Genomic DNA, 17,535 nt, shown 5'->3' on the forward strand with positions numbered 1-17,535 from the left:
CTTACTTATTTTTATATGTATGTATGTATTTATTTATTTATTTTAGGGTGGTGCTGCGGATTGAACCCAGGGCCTCATGCATGCCAGGCAAGTGACCTACCACTGAGCTATACCATCAACTTCTGTTAACCTGTTCTTAATAAATTTAATAAATTTATTGCCATTAAAGCTAACTTGTGACTTTGTGGTAAGTGATTTCTGACCCTGAAGTACATTAATTAAAGTAAACCCTTTTTAATTTCCAGCACTACATATTTTGGAACTCCACTTGTTCATTAATAACATGGCATGCTTCATTGTCATATAGGGGCAAAGAGAATATAAGACCATTTAGGATAAATGTACTTGGTTTGGCTCTGTTATTCTTGATTAAAGGCCCCAGGTATAGAGAAGATCCATGTTAACGTGAGATTATTTTCTGAAACAGTGGCAAATAATTTTGTTCCAGTGGGAAAACCTACACCTAAAGGTACCATTTATGGCCTTGTAACACATCAACCAGGTATACTTCTAATCCAGGAATCTCAACCTCCTGCAAGTACCTTGGCTCTACAAGTCCTCTCTGAACCGGTTACAACATCTTACGATTCCTTCCCTAATTAATTAATTGAATAAATTCCTTGACACATATTCATTTTATATATGCAGGAGGCTCATGATTTTACCTTTTTAACTTCGTGTGGCTTAAAACAATACAAATCTGTTCTCACTCTTTTGGAGGCCGGAGCCCCAAATAGAGGTGTCTGCAGGGCCTTATTCCTTCAAAGGCCCCAGAGCCAAATTTGCTCTTCCAGATTCTGGTGGCTCCAGTCATTCCTCAGTTTTTGTTCATAATTCTAATAACTACCTTCATCCTCCCACCTCTTCTCAGGGTTTACCTTTTTTTGACTGAAAGTATACTTAAAAATCATGTTTTAGAAAGATAATGTGGTACATATACGTAACTCACAGCATCTAGGTACAAACATGGTGCAGGGAACCATATATCTACATACAGGGAGTCAAATGAAGATCACATACAAACTTATGCCTTTTCTGATGAGTATTGCTGGCAAAAGAAGTTGCCATAAACTTATTGCCAAAAAATAGGTTTGCCATGATATTTGGATTTCAGAATTTTAGATAATATTTGTCCACCTGTATATGTAAACTACTTCTAACATAGCACATAGTGACCATCTAGATTCTAGTAGCCCATCTCCAGCACCAAGTGGGTATCCTATAATTCTGATACTATCTATTCAGAGTTAGTGTCTGATCATGCAAGTCAAAGAGAAGGGTTTGACTTGGGAAGGTTGTCCCTATGTCAGATGCCAGTTCAGATAGGGCCTGGAGGCCCTCCATACTTCCTGCCTGAGTATAAGTTTGGAACTCACCACAACCCCCCTCAGTTTTAATAATTCACTAGAACAACACACAGAACTAAAAAAAAAAAATCCTTTACTCATGACTGTGATTCTATCCGAGATATACAAACGAATAGCCAGATGAAGAGGTGTGGAGGGCAAGTCTGGAGGTTTCTGAGTGTAGAAGCATTGCAGGAAGCAGTACATATCACCCCGCCCCCCCAAACCACTGATATATTCACCAACCAAGAAGCTTTCCTGAGCCTCAGAATTCAGAGTTTTTGTGGAAACTTCCATAAATAGACATGATTGATAAGCTCTTTGCCCATGTAATTTAACTCCATATCCCCTATTTCCCCCCAAGAGGTTGGGATGGGGTAGTTCACAATTTCAGCTCCCTTACCATATGCTTTGCTTGTCTGGTGACCAAGCTGAGGTTCTCTAGGGCTCTATAATGTGTTCCCCTCATTGTCACAAACTCAGCTGTGTTAGAGAAGGCTTTGTTATGAATAACAAAATATTCTAACCACTTGAGAAATTCCAAGCTCGGTGCCAAGAACTGGAGATAATATCATATAATGTCCTAAGTATCCTAAAGGCAGCAGTTATTAGCATTTTGATTATGTATTCCTGAAAATAACTTGAAAATCTATGTACCCCTGGTTACAATGTTAAACTCTATCTACCTGTTATCATAAGCTTAACAGATGCCAAGGATATAATTTTTGGCATATTTGTTCTATATCTGCTTTAAATAAGTTCCACCAATCCTCAGAGGTAAAACTTTTAGATCATTCAATTTCTAGTTACATGTCATATACTCTAAATGATGAAGCTCATCACTAGTGACAATAGTAGACTTTCTGTTAGGAAAAAATGTTTCTTTAAAAAAATTCAAATAAACGTGTTAATATTCATTAGCACTTATACTTTTTGATTCCAAATATTTATTATAAAATGAATGCATGTACACACAGGCAACTAGGAAGGCAGGGGTAGATGGATATGGGTCTAAGGCTTGCCACCCCTCACCTTCTGGAAGAAATTAAGTGCTTGATGCTTTACCCACACTCTCTTGACTTTGCAGTCTCTGGATTCCCTCTCAGGAGCTATAGCACATTGTCAATCTGTTTCTGAGTTTGGACTCTGTAAGCTTTTACAAAAAGTCAACACACCATTGTAACATTTGGGATGTGGGGAGGGAGGGTGTGTGCTTTTCTTTTTGTTGAGTGTGAAAGAAATTATCCTGATTTGGTGACCAGGGCTTTAAGGGGATGGGCCATATTGTATGTATTTAAGACCTGCTGCCCTCTGGCTTTTCTTAAAGATTGCTGTAGCTCTCATAGTTCCCAGGGGTGGTAGAATAATCACCAGGTATCAGGATTTCTCACTTCCTTTTCTCTTTATTTCTTTTTTTCCCCCTTCAATTTCTACCATTCCTTACAGCTTTCTTATCTGTAAGAAGAGGAGCTCATGCACAAGACACTTGAGATTGCCCATTCTGCCAATGGGCAGAGGGCAGGAAGGAGATCATGGATGGCACCACAGCAAGATGTGTCTTTTCTAAATTCTGCTGCTTTGCTACCTAATGGCCCTACAATCATTCTAGCCATATCTTTATATCTCAAGGCAAATTTTCTTACTTGTAAAATGGGAGCAGATGTGACGCCTACGTCACACTATAGTCTTCAATGTTAAGTAAAATTATGTATTTGAAATGCTTTGTAAACTGTAAAGCATTGAAGCAACACTAGATGGCATTTTTATAAGTCATCAGAGAGTAATTTCATAAGCTGCTGGTCTACTCTACCTGCAATTCTCTTACCTATTGGGGATGATCCCATGGAGGGTGGGAACTTTCATACTGTACTTCTCTTTCTTCCTTTATTTCTTTTTTTTGGGTGGGGTGGGGTGGGGATATTAGAACATAATATACGTTTGTGATATTTAAATCTATAATCTTAAAAAAGATTTAATAAAATGATTTGTAAAGTGCCTTTAAAATAAAAAAGAATGGTGCAAGAACTATTAGTATTCAGTTTAAGGTTTTGTAAAAAATGTATTTTTCTCATTTTCTAATGTAATGAAAAGCCAAAAAGAATTCTCTCTGCATGCAAATAATAGATGTAACTCAAAATATAGAGTCAGAACATAAAATAAAATTTTAAGTAAATGCCATCTGGTTGTCGAAAAGTGGAGGAAAATGAGGTGACTAGACAGATGGTGTGAAATCTGAAGTGACACGGAATCCTAACCGAAAGTTTGCCACCTTAATGAGGTCTTAATTTCCCTTTAGGTACATGAGGAAAGGAAGACAAAGCTTGTTTAACCAACAGTGAAACCAGTTCTTCTGCTTCAAACGGTGATGATCAGCCTTCTATGTTATAACATCTGAAAGCCGCAGTGGAGACTCAAGTTGGAGACTTAATCAGCTATTACCCTGGCCACAGCATCGTAGTGTATTTGTGCCACAGTTTCCCCAAAACAGGTCATATGTGACTAATGAAAGAGTCCTGCCAATTGTCTAGCTGTTTGCAGAAATTTCAAGCCTTTGATCTGATCATTCCTTAGCGGACCAGACTGTCTGAAGATCACTGGAATTGACAGGAAAGTCCTGCAAACAGCCGCGAGTGACGGAGGGGTGTGTCAAAAGTCCAGAGTTAGGGTTATCATATGCCCCTTACTAGAGAGTGAGTGCCATTCCTAGAGACTCAGCTTACCTAAGGTTTGATGAAATGAGGATTTTCATGCCCCATCTGCCTTACAGGGTCAATGTGGGAGTCAAAGAAGATAATAGAATAAAAGGGATATGCAGATCAGTAAGAGTTTAACAACTGGAAATCCACACAGTGCTTCAGCCGATGTCTATGGAGGTAGATAACCCCTGTCTCTGTGGTCAGGTAGGTGCTTTGTAAACTAGTCATTTACAGAAAACCTCCTATTGTCAGCATTTAAGCTCCCTTTTATTAAATTGGGAGTTTAAAGAGGCAAGCCCTCTTACCTTTGTAGCCAATACTTAGCAGAGAGTTCGGAACATGAGACTATTTGACAAATGAATGGGAACAAGAGATTCCCAGGATCTAGCTGCAGGATACTTTTATATCACTCAAATGACTTTATTATTGCTAATCCCCAAATAATCACAATTTGAATGACATACTTACGGATAATTTTATTTATCTGAGAGTTATTTATCTTATGCTGTAAAGGACTCTCCCTAAGGGATGACAATTTCTATGGGAAACAAATAATTCCCTGATGCTTTTTACCTCTGGAGTTGAATTGCCTGGAATCACATGGGGTTCAGGTGTGTTCCTACCAGCACCACGCCTGCCCTGCAGGTGTGCTCAGATTCATTCCGGGAACAATAGAGAGCCAACGCAATTAGCCCCACACCGTGCTTCTCAATGGGTAGTCCTGAATAGGAACATGAGCATGGCTTTAAAACTTGGTAAGAATTGGAATCCTGGGGCCCCAGACCTATGGAATTAGAAAAGCTGTGGGAGACCTAGCAATCTGTAGTTCAACCACCTCCTTCTGAGACACAGTCATGTATTTCCAATAGAAAGGATAATCCAGTGAGTTCTCTGCTGTGGAAGACATCCTTACCATCTCACTAAGGAGAGCTCCAATTCCAGGGAATCATCTCACCTTCTATTGGTGCTGTTGTTTGAGTATGGTTTGTCCCCACCCACAATTGGGCTGAGGCTTTGTCTCCCAGGTGGCAGTGTTTGGAGCTGGTGCCTTTTAGGGGCAATTCGATCCTGAAGAAGGATTAATGCTTTTCACTGAGAATTAGGATTCCTGCGAATGAGTGAGTTCTCACACTCTTGGGATTTGGATTGGTTACTGCCAGAGTGGATTATTACCAAGTGAACCTAGTACCTCCTCTCTCTCTTTTGCATATATACTCCTTCTGTGTGTGCCTGTTTCCCCCTTCTGCTTCCCCAGGTAGATGTGACACAGCGTAAGTTCCTCCCCAGGAATCAAGAAGATGTTGGTGGTGTCTCCCCAGGCTCCATATCCATGAGCCAAAATTTTCTTTATAATTTATCCAGCCTCAGGTATTTTGTTATAGCAACGGAAAATGGACCAAGACTGCTGGTTTCAAAATTCAGAAGTTTTTTATCTCACACTACAAAGACTTCAGACAGTGGATCTGAAATCAGCATCTAATTAAATGAAGATCCATTTTCACTTCTCTGGTGGTTCTCTAAACTTTGTGGGTTGGCTTCATTTTTGTACCAGTAAATGGCTATGGCTGTTATAGGTGTCACATCCAATTGACACTTCATTGGTTCTTCTAAGAGCCAGAAAAACTTGCAATAAATCCACAGTTGCACACTTCTTCCCTGTTGTCTTATTGTCAAACATTTAGTCACTTGGGAATCCCTAAATCAACTCTATAGGAAGAAGTTGAGACTACATTGACAGGTCAAACGAGTTTTGCCTTTTAAGCTGAGGATTGAGTCTCTTGTGTTAGGATTGAACACCACACAGAGCAAGACTCTCAGCCAGCAAGTCTAGTTTTGTTTTACATAAAATATAATTCACTTTTATATATAGAGAGAGTTCCATGACCTTTCTTGAAACTTGTTTTTTTTTTTTAAATTTGTAATAAGAATAGATTACAGGAAGATGCAAAGACACTGTGGAGAGCCCCCATGTAATTTCCATGCAGGTTTCTTCAATGCTTATGTCTTATATAACATGGTCTAAAATCAGAAAACGGACACCAGCAGTCTGTGTGTAGAGCTCTGTGCCCTTTGCCACATGTTCAAATGTTTGTAGCTGCAATCAAGGTAGGAACCATCCCTTTACCACCAAAGCCTCTAAGCTACCTCTGGTAGTCATGCCTGACCCCCTACTCCTCTCACTATCCCTTGACAACACTAGTGTAATTGAGAATATTATATAGACATAATTGAGGTAGAGCAGAAGACATTTTTAAAAATAGGTGAAAAGGAGACAAAATGGAGGATAAGCCTTGTGACCTGAACAGCTGTCAGTTCAGAAACCTTCGAGAGGTGAGGAAGGATTAAGAAAAACACACAAATATTTAGAGAGAAAGGTGGGATTAGGTGGGTATTGTCCTCTGACCGAGGAACATCCAGAGCTGGCTCCACACATTAATTATATAGATTTTTTTATCATCAAAAGATTATTTGTGAGAAAGTTTCTGCAAAGCAGGCAGTTTTGAAGTTCCCAGCACGGGCAAGACATCATGATTATCTTGCTATGTTTAAAATCTTCTACTCCTAGGAGCCAGTGGCTATGACTCACAAGGGCAGGCGTGCGTAGCAACTGGGGAATGTTCACCCTGTGGTTTTGCACAAGAAATACTAACCCTATACTCTTGTACAGGGAAATCCCAGTGGAAGCGCACCACAATCACAAGGTAATCAGACACCTTGATTCCCATCTCTGCTCCCCACAAACAAGGAGTGTACTTTAATCTGAAGTTCTGCATACATACCATTCCAGGTCTGCCACTCCCCAAGCTAGTTCTATCCCAGCTCTGTTACTCTCAGATTTCTGGGAAATATGTAAGTCTTAGAGTTCCTGGAAATTCATCCACTTACGAGAACTGTTTTGTACACTGTTAATTATTCTAAGCAAAGAGAGAGATGGTATTTTAAGAGATCTGAAACCTAAAGTACTTTCCTGTCAATAGATAGGTTGATCAGATAATGGAGACTGCATCAGCACCCCCACATACCGTCTTGTGATTATCAGACTGATGTCTTCTTCGTATACTTTCTCATGCACACCCCCTCAGCAAGTTTCTTTGGAAGAAAAAAATTGAGATTCCCCCAAAGGGTCCCTCACTTTGAAGATTGCCCACATTCTCCCTCGAATGGCTATCCCTTGCTTTCCTAAATAAATCTTTGTGCCTTTAATAAACACATCCTCAAATTCATTTCTGTGATGTTTGTCAAGAACCCAACTTGTCTTAAGTTGATGTTCCCCTTCTTTGGGAAGTCCTTTGACCTCTTCCACGACAGAATAATATGCTATGTGACGTTTTGTGCTTGAGATTTCCTACTTAATAATATCCTTGTGATTCTTCCAGGTTGCATGCATCAAAAGCCCATCCCATTTCATTGCTGTGCTATGAATTAAGACAGGGCGTTTAGTCATTATTCACCCACTGAAGGCTGTTTTAGTCATTTCCAGTTTTGAGGAAAGCTGCTGTGTACATTCTTGTATAAGATTTTAGTGAAAATGACTTATTTATTTCTCAATAACAAATACTCAGGATTATGATAGCTGGAATATATGGTAAGTATGTTCAATTTTTAAAGAAACTATCAAACTACTTCTGGAACAGCTTTACCATTTTGTCATCTCGCTAACAATGTATGAGAGATCTGATCTCTCTGCATCTTTGCCAGTATTTGGTATTTGCATTAGTGATTGTTTTAGTTGTGCCAAGGGGTATGAAATGATATCACTCCTTGATCTTAATTTATATTTACCTGATGGCTAATGTTAAATAATACTTTGTAGGAGGTGAAACATTTGGGCTGGGCACATGTGCTGGGTCTAACAGACCAAGTCATTATAGAGTTTAATCATGGTAACTGAGCTTTGGTCAGTTGTGTTAGCCCAGTAGCCAGCAGACTGATCAGGCTGTCAACAATTAAGTAGTTAAGCTGTAATCGGCCGACTGGTTGATTGACTTGGCTATAGTCAATATGTTTTCTGTGACTTGTTTGCAGTTTTCTATAAATGCTGTCTGATCACATGGTTGGAGTTTTAAGAACCTGCTGGGAGCTTCTTGATTTATGAATTGTCTTTGTTTTGCTTTGCTCAGATAAATCCTGCCAAGCTTAATTGATTTAAGGAATTTTCCTTTCAACACTAGTGATGTCTGCTACTTTTCATTTGCTACCTGTACGTTTCTTCACTGATATCTCTTCATGTCTCTTGCTCACTTCCTAATTGGACTTTTTATATTAACAGTTTCATTTTGAGAGCATTTTTTTGAGAGTTTCATTTTGAGAGTTTAACTCTAAATATGAATTCTTTGTCAGATATCTAGTTTGCCAGTATTTTATCACAGCCTGTGTTTTGTCATTCCATCTTCTCTGTGTCTTTCAGAGAGCAGAAGTTTTTAAATTTTGATAAATCCTAATGATATTTTTTCCTATGGATTTTTCTTTTTGTGTTGCATCGTTGTATTCTTCAATTTTCTTTTTTCTGTGCTAATATCTTTCTCCTTTTCTTTCTGCACACCACTGACATGAATACTGGAAACTTTGACATTGTTCCATAGGCTTCTGTGGTCTGTTTTTTCAATCTTTCCCCCTCTATGGTTCATATCAGATCATTTTTACTGACCTCTCTTCAAGTTTGCGGACTTTGGTTTTCATATCCATTTTTCTATTGATCTTTTCCAGTGAATTTTTTTATTTTATATTTCATTACCAAAATTTCCAAATTGGTTCTTTTTTTTAATAGCTACTAATTCTTTGCTAAGAATGTCTATCTAATTGTTTCAAGAGTCTTTATATTATTTCTCCAATAATTTCAATATCTGACTTATTTGGGGATTGCAATCTGCTGATTGCCTTTCGAGAGTTTTTCTTTCTTTTTTTTTGTAAAAAGGATTTTCTTATTAATATGTGTGTTGTATAATTGTGGAATTTAGTCTGGATATTTAAAATACGAGGTTAGCAGACTTTGGGTCTTGTTAAAATCTTCTGGGGAATGTTGATTTTAATAGGCAGTGAACCTAACTGAGTTCACTCTGTAAATCCTGACCCACCTTCCAAGGGCTGTGCATGCAATGCTAATTTACCTTTCAAAGCAGTTTCAGTGCTGCTTTGATCTGCTTTATATTTATGCCACTCAAGGGCTAGTCTGGGTCCTGGGAGTGCTCTACTTTGTAGTTCAATTCTCAAAGCCTTCCTTCTATAGATTCTTATCCACTCCAGGCATAAATAGCTGAGGGGAGACTCCAGAATTTCATACACAGATCTAAAGGATATCTTTCTCTGGTCCCCTCCACTCACATGGTACTTCCTGTGATCATCCTTTCCTGGTGCCCTAGCGAGGAAGCTGGGGCTTTGGCTTCTCAGTGCTGTCACACACTTTCCACAAAGGGGTCCACTTTAGGGAAAGGGGGCAAGAAACCCAACCTGTGGGGTGGCTACCACTACTGTCATCATGGCAGGTTCCACATTTGCTATGGGATCACCAGAATGAGTGTTGAGAGACTCCACAGAGCTCCATACTACAGGGTCTCTTTTGTAGATTCTGACTAGTTGTAAGAGGTGTTTCTCTAGGAGCTTTTTTACACTTGTGTCTGTTTACAATTCCAATTTATGGGATGCCCTAAACTATAAGTTGGGCAGTACGGGAAGAATTGCAGAGTTCTCAATGCCATGTAGTGTGGGAAGCCACTCCTGAGCTATTTAGAGCCTGAACAGCCCACCTCCTACCTTATTTGGAAAAAGAACATCCTGCAGAAAACCTTCGATGTTTCCCCCATATATAAACCAAATGCGCAGACTGTCACTCTCTTTCCAGTGTGGAAGCTTGACCCCTAATGTAGAAGAGCCGTTCCACCCTGATTTCTAAAATTACTTTCTGTGTACTGTGTGTTTTTTTTTTCCCCACCACCTTCTTTTCTTAGCTTAATTTTGCAGCCAACCCACTCCACGGAGAGGAAACCCAAATTCCACTGCCCGTGTGGGACATGGGTAGGAATATGGGGCATTCTCTGAGCTTGATTTCTCTCTCCATTTTGTCCACTCTGATTTACTTTCCAGAGTTCTCCAACATTTTTTTTTCTGTATCCTTCCTGGAGGTGTTAGTTGTAATAAAAGGGAGAGTGTAGAATAGGCTTATTCCATCATAACTGGATCCAGAACCCTAAATGCCTTTAAAGTAAAAAAGTCATAGTCCAGATGTAAGGTAGTATAATTTGGAGGAATATTCATTGACTAAAAAAAAAAGCCTCCTCTTTTTGTAGTCTAGATAAACTTGTCCAATATAAAAATGCATATGAATCTTGGGGAAACTGAATAGGAAGGTTCTTTAATAGGCAACCCTCTATCTATCCCTTCTTCCTTGCCATGTTAACTCTTGGGAAAACATTAACTCCCAAATAGTAATTGTGATCTAAGCACATGGGAGGCTAGTGTGCTCTGCTTCTATCTGAAACCCTAGGAGATGAAAGTTTAACAGAGAAGCCATGACACCATGGCATGAGTATAGTACAGATGGCAGTGGGACACTGAGGCAGAGAGACAGAGCTAATCTTACTGAGCTAGTCATGGTCCCAGAGAGATGCAAGGAAACAGCTTCAAGTTCTCTGCAATTCTGAGAAGGATGTGGAAGTTAAAGGAGAGGAGTCTCATTGGTCAAAATGAGAGGGCATAGCAACAATAGGAAACCAAATTCAAATAGGGGCATTTCAGCAGAGTGAGGCAAAATCCAGAAGTAAGGCACAATCATTCTGTGGATTTCTTAGGATAGTCCACCATAGTGCATATTGAAAAGGGAAGAAATAAGACCTGATTCTTTTTTTTTTTTGAGAGAGAGAGTTTATATATATATATTTAGTTTTTGGCGGACACAACGTCTTTGTTTGTATGTGGTGCTGAGGATCGAACCCGGGCCACATGCATGCCAGGTGAATGCTACCGCTTGAGCCACATCCCCAGCCCAAGACCTGATTCTTATATCTTCTTTGGGGGTTATTAGTGGAGAAATGGCATGTAAAACCATGAGCCTGGCTAAGATGTGGGCATAAGTAGAGAAGCAGGTAAAGACTGGGTCTTGGGATACTCTAAAGTTCAGAGGATGGAAAGACAAGGAGGTCCAGACAGTGGAGGTTGAGAAAGAGGGAACAGGAAGGTACAAGATGAAGCAAAAAGTGATGAGGATAGAATGACTGTGCCAAGTACCCTACTGGATCATGGAGCTGTGCTTGGTTTGGCCACTGGATTTGGAAACATGGAAGTCACAGCAGAAAAATCAATGAGTGGTGGGGATAAAAAATTGATGAGATGAAAAGCTGTGCATAGAGAGAACATAGGCAACTATTTTGAATGTTGATATTAGTAAACAAATGGATGGTACAGTAGCTAGCGGAGCCAATTTTTATTGGGTGGCTGCTTTTATAGCATGTTTTCGTGATTGTGAAAATAATCCATTAAAGAGTGGAAAACTGATAGGACATGAAAGCAGGCAGGACACAATAAGGAAGATTTTCCTACATAGAAACATGGTGTACCCATCCATATGTCAGGAGGGAAAGCAAATATCTGAAAAAAAATTAAAAGGCCAACTAGTCCATCTGGCAGAGGGATTGTGTGAAAGCTTTGTTCTGATTACCTCCATGTTTTCAGTGAAACACTAAGCCTCAGTTTTGTATTTATAAAATGAAACATATAATACCTACCTACTTCATTGATTTGATGAGAATCACAAAAGGCACATTTAAACATGCTTTGAAAATTGCAAGACAATATTCAAATGATCGTTGTGACTTCTTGAGATTTCCACATTTCTTTCCTGACATCCTCAGAATTCTAGAATGTTGTTCTGGGAGTCATTAGTCCCTCACTGCCTTCACTTGACAAAACCTTCTCCAAAGCAAATTATTTCCCTTGACCTTGACCTTGGAAGAGTAAGAACCCTTGCTTCTCATTCATAACTTGAGTTTTAGATTTTGCATTTTGATTCTTTCAACCCATGTTTTCAAATTAGACTAAGACACTCTTGTGCTGGAGTAAACAGATATTACATCATATATTTTCACCTGAAGAAGTTTAATTCAACTCAAGTGGAAGGTATAAGAAATATGATTTAGACCTTACATTGTTCAAAGAGGATTAAAAGGGGAAATCTACTTAAGACCCTTAATTCTAGGTCATAGGTAGGCAATATTTCTCTCAATATTGTTAAAAGATTTTTGAGGATTTTTTGTTAATTTTCATAGTTCAGTGAACAAGGGATAGCAGTAAGAGATGAAAACCATTTTTCCTATCAATTTATTGTATTTGAACAAATATTCTTTTTTTATTTGTTCTTTGTTATATGTTACAGAAGAATGTATATATATATATATATATAATATATAACTTCCCAGTCTTCTGGTTGTACATGATGTGGAATTGAACAAATGTTCTTTGGACACAATTTGGAATTATGATTTTTTTATTAATGTAAGAAGAGACACTAATTTGGATTCATGAGAAATTATTGAAATTAGCAAGATAGAATTCCAGTATCAGAGAAAAGTAAGTTATTTAAACTACCTGTAAGGTCATTAGTTTCCAGGTTTATAAGTTACAATTAAATAAGAAACATTTGGGCCATAAGAGTTCTTTAAACTATGAAACTTCTAATTGCTTATTTCCCCTGATTTTAATAAAGCTTTTTAACAGAGACAAAGAGGCAATTTTCCTTGAAAATCCTGAATAATTTACATTATAACTTTTAAACTACATTACCATAAGCTTTCAAAGGAATCAGTCAAGTGTATGTGTGTGATAATCTCCCCCATTCAAGTTCATTGCATGCTAATCTGACGGTTTGGTTGGCTCTTTGGGAATTATTCAACTCTGACCAAAGCAATTTATGTTTGAAACTTATTCCATCCAAGCATCACTAGACTCTTGTGTACCTGGGAAAAGATGAGGTTGGTTTTGAGGCCTCTGAGGGCTTTTGTTCTTCACTACCCTCCCCTCCCCAATCCAACCCTTCCTCCTCCCTTATCTCCCCTATGTGTTCCTGGCTTCCTATCTTCTTAACTCCGTCCACCTCTCTAAGATATCAAACCTTAATTCAAGTTAATTAACTTCTCAATTCTTTGAAAAGTCTGACTTTGGGGTAAAAGAATGTTGGTTGAAGAAGGAGTTGCAAAGAGTAGACACTGGAAGCAAGTTTTATGATCCATCATAATGCCAAGTATTATTTTTTATAGAATAATATGAACTGTTACAACAAAGTGCCAGTTGATATGAACTTCTGATTTGCCAGGACTGATGCATGAGGCACCCAGGCTCTCCTGCACAGAGAATCTGACTCTGTAACGAATACACAGTGGAGAGTTCTCTTCTGAGGGATGCAGCTTTAGAGATAATCTCCAGGGAGTTTCATTCTCACGGTCCTTTTACACAGACTTTTCTTCATAGTCAACTCCCTAATTTTCTGAATGTCAAAGAAATTCCCTGATACAGGCAAGGTGCAAGAATCAGCCTCAAATTTCTTAGCAAGCCTCAAATTCATACACTCCAATAGAAACTTAGTATTCCAATCCCCTTTGTAAGCCCTCTGTATTAGAATGCTCAGGTTACCATAATGATATATAACAGATTTGTTGTCTTAAACAATAGTGTATTAGTCAGTTTTTCATCACTAGAACATAATACCTGAAATAAAAGAACTTAGGTAGGAAAGGCTTATTTTGGCTCACAGTCTGAGAATGATGCAGTCCATGGTTATTTCTGTTATTTCTGGGCATTTGGTGAGGCAGAGCTTCATGGTGGAGGGATATGATGGAGCAAAGCTGTTCACTTTGGTGCAACCAGGAAGCAGAGATAGGGAAAAAGAGAGGGGGTGGGGGTGGGGGAGGGCCAGGGATAAGATATACAATTCAAAGGCATGCACCCAAAAACCAACTTCTTTCAACTAGGCTCTACTTTCCATTTCTACCATCTCCCTAATAGCCCATTAAACTATGAATCCATCAATGGATAAATCCATTGATAGGTTTAGATTCCCCATGGTTCATTCACTTTCCAAAGGTTCCCACCTGACGCAGTCTGGCTGGGCACAAAATCATGAGCCACTCAAGCAGGAACAAACTTTATTTTTGAAACTGCTGCCAATGCCCCCTATGCTCCCGGGAAGATTGCCAACCGATTTACGCTGCGTTCTCCCCGACCCCCACAGGAAGTCCCTCCTCCGGAATTCCCTCCTACCGCACTTCCCCAACCAATGGGAACTCTTCAGGAGTCCCGTAGCAGGCCGAGGTGGACAGCAGGAGTCCAATATCCATATGAATGCAGATCTTAACATAATCATATCATCTCAATGGCTTGCTGGCATCACCTTTCAACCCAAAATGCCATGCATCATATTACTTGGCTGTGGCTCTTAGCAGAGACTAATATTTGAATGACTAGATTGAATACAATAGTTCTCCCTAATGCAGGTGGTTATCATTTAATCAATTGAAAGCCTTACTAGAATAAAAGACAGACCCTTCCCTAAATAAAAGAGAATTCTTCCTGCCTGATAGTCTTGATGGTCTTTGAAATGAGACCTCAGTGTTTTTTTTTTCTTTGTAGAACGATCTACTGTATTCAATCTACTTATTCAAATGTTAGTCTTAATCAAAACACCTTCATAGACACACCTAGAATAATGTTTGGTTAAATATCTGAACACAATGTGGTTCAATCAAACAACACACAAAAAAAGTTAGTCATCAGAAATGCCATGGAGCTGGGTGCAGTGGTACACGCCTGTAATGGCAGTGGCTCAGGAGGCTAAAGCAGGAGGATTGCAAGTTCAAAGCCAGCCTCAGCAATGGTGAAGTGCTAAGCAACTCAGAGAGACCCTGTCTCTAAATAAAATACAAAATAGGGCTGGGGATATGGCTCAGTGGTCGAGTGTAACTGAGCTCAATCGCCAGTAAATGAGACCTCAGCGGTTTCTTTGTTTGCTTTGTTTCTGTTTTTGATTTTTCCCCCTTGCTTTTAGGTTTGAACTGAAATATTGGCTTTTCATTGGTCTGGACCTGCTGGCCTTTAGGTGGGAGCTACACTGTTAGCTCTCCTGTTCTCTAACTTGCAGAGTTACTCTGCATTATCCTGCTGATCTTGGGACTTTCTCAGCTCCATGACTGCTTTATCTAATTACTTATAGTGAATCTCTCTATACAAATATATGTATATGATTATGTTTCTTTTGAGAACTCTGAATAGTATAGATATTGGTACTGAGAAAGATTCTAGAGGAACAGAATTTTAAGGATGATTTTTCTGAATATGTTCTGGGGTTTATGGAATTGGATCTCTAATATGATTAAATTTAAAAATGCTAATGAGAGGCTGGGGATATAGCTCAGTTGTATGCACAAGGCTCTGGGTTCAACCCCCAGCACCACCAAAAAAAAAAAAAAGATGCTAATGATCCCATTTCCATAGTCCATGTCATGATCTGGCAATGACAATGTACAAATATCGACATCAGACATTCCTCATCATATACTTATGAGAAACTGAGAAACAAGGGTCTAAGCAAGTGTATTTGATGCTTTCAAAGCTTTTCATCAAGCTAACAAGTATAACAAGATTATCTTGTTGTTCCTAATATTACTAGACAAAGTGGGAAAATAAATGGACTAATTCAATGATCAAATTCCCAGCTTAAGTGTTATATAAGTGAAATCTTGTGTTCCCTTAAAGAGACCCTTATCTTCTGCAGTTAAAGGATTAGACTGCTGAAAAACACAGAACATCATCTTGTAACTGGGTGAAGTACAAAGTAAATCAAACCCTTAGCCTTGCAGGATATTTGCTGTTCAAGTGTGAGTACCAACTGGAAAGGAGTAAGACCCAGAGCATTGGAATGGGAGGACACTGTGCTTTTAAATGAAGTGTATTCTTTGCCAGTGGATGAGGTCTCCTCAATTCCACTAGAAGTGACTCCTACCCCCATTTCTGAGTGGGTTAACCCTCGATTTTGCCTAAGGAAACTTGTGATGGCCTCACCCCTCCAGTAAGACAATGGTGTTTCTCCTCAGGACTAACCTCCTATCATTCCTCTTTTTGTCCAGAACTACAACTATAATCAAGTCCTATCGGACCCTACAAGGTGAAGTAAAATTGCAACCCAAGAGAAGGTGTGCTTCATTCCAAAATGACAACTCAATTTTTCTAACTTACCTGGACAGAAATCAAAGGAACATGTGTAGAAGTGGATATTAAGGATGTGGGATAATGGTGGAAGGAAGATAAACTGGGATTCAAAACCAAATTTATTGATATGGACTCACCAAATTTATTGATATAGACTCTGCATTTAATGTTGCAGCTCAGGGAGTTAGGAAGGACTCTAACAGGTTGGTTGGTTGGTTGGTTGAAACATGGACCAAAAGATACAGTGAACAAATTATAAATACCAGATCTGCCTTGGTTTAATGCAGAGGGAGATATGTAAAAACTTAGGGAGACTGCAATGTTAGAATGGATTTGTAGTTAAGACCTACAGACAAGATGGGTCCAGTTACCATAATGTAACTATGAAACAAAACTACAATGGAAGTAAGGAGGAGAATGTCTGGAATACAGGTGCTTCCTTAGGGCAACTCTTAGTGTTACCATTGCCTGTGATAAGTCAGTGAAAAACTATAACAACCTAATCCAGACAGGACTCTAACGTCCTTTAGGAATGAAGGTATGGGTCACACCCCCCAAATAAAGAAGCCAAACAGTCTTTTACATGTTTGCTGAAGGGAATGGGAATAGGGAAGCAGAAAAAGGCGACTACAAATATCAACTGTGATTGTAGGACTAGCTATAGCAATGAGGATTTTCCTTTCTTATTTTGTTGTGAGCATGTCTGTGTAAATAGCAAATATATTTTTCTCCTCCCTCCTTTCACCTTATCATGCAATGAGATGTAATCACATCATAGTATTTAAGTATTTTCAACTTTTACATGACAGTATTTAAGTTATAGATTATCAAAGAAAAGAGTAAATTTTATTCAAAGAGATTTCACTTTTTTTTTTGGAGCATGGGGCCATTATGTTTATAGTTGCATATAGGATACTGGTATTATGTTAGGTGGAATCATGACCTTTATTTATTGTCTTTGGAGATTGAGTATGGTTTAAGGAGATATATTTGGGTGCCCAGTTGACAAGGGCAGATTTGCAATGGCTAATTTAATGTACCAACTTGGTTGGACTACAGGGTGCCAAGATACTAGGTCAAATATCATCTGGGGGTTTCTGTGATGTTGTTTTGGATGAGATGGACATTTATGTAGGGAGACCAAGTACAGCAGATGAGCCTCCCTAATGGGATTGGTCTCATTCAATCAGTCAAACTCCTAAAGAGAACAAAAAGCTGACCAACCCCTGTGTAAGAAAGAATTCCCCTTCCCTTCTCTGATGGTCTGCACACTGGGACATCAACTTTCAGGCTCAAACAGAAAC

Source organism: Marmota marmota, unplaced genomic scaffold (genome assembly GCF_001458135.2).
Source record: "Marmota marmota marmota unplaced genomic scaffold, marMar, whole genome shotgun sequence".
NCBI lineage: Eukaryota > Metazoa > Chordata > Mammalia > Rodentia > Sciuridae > Marmota > Marmota marmota.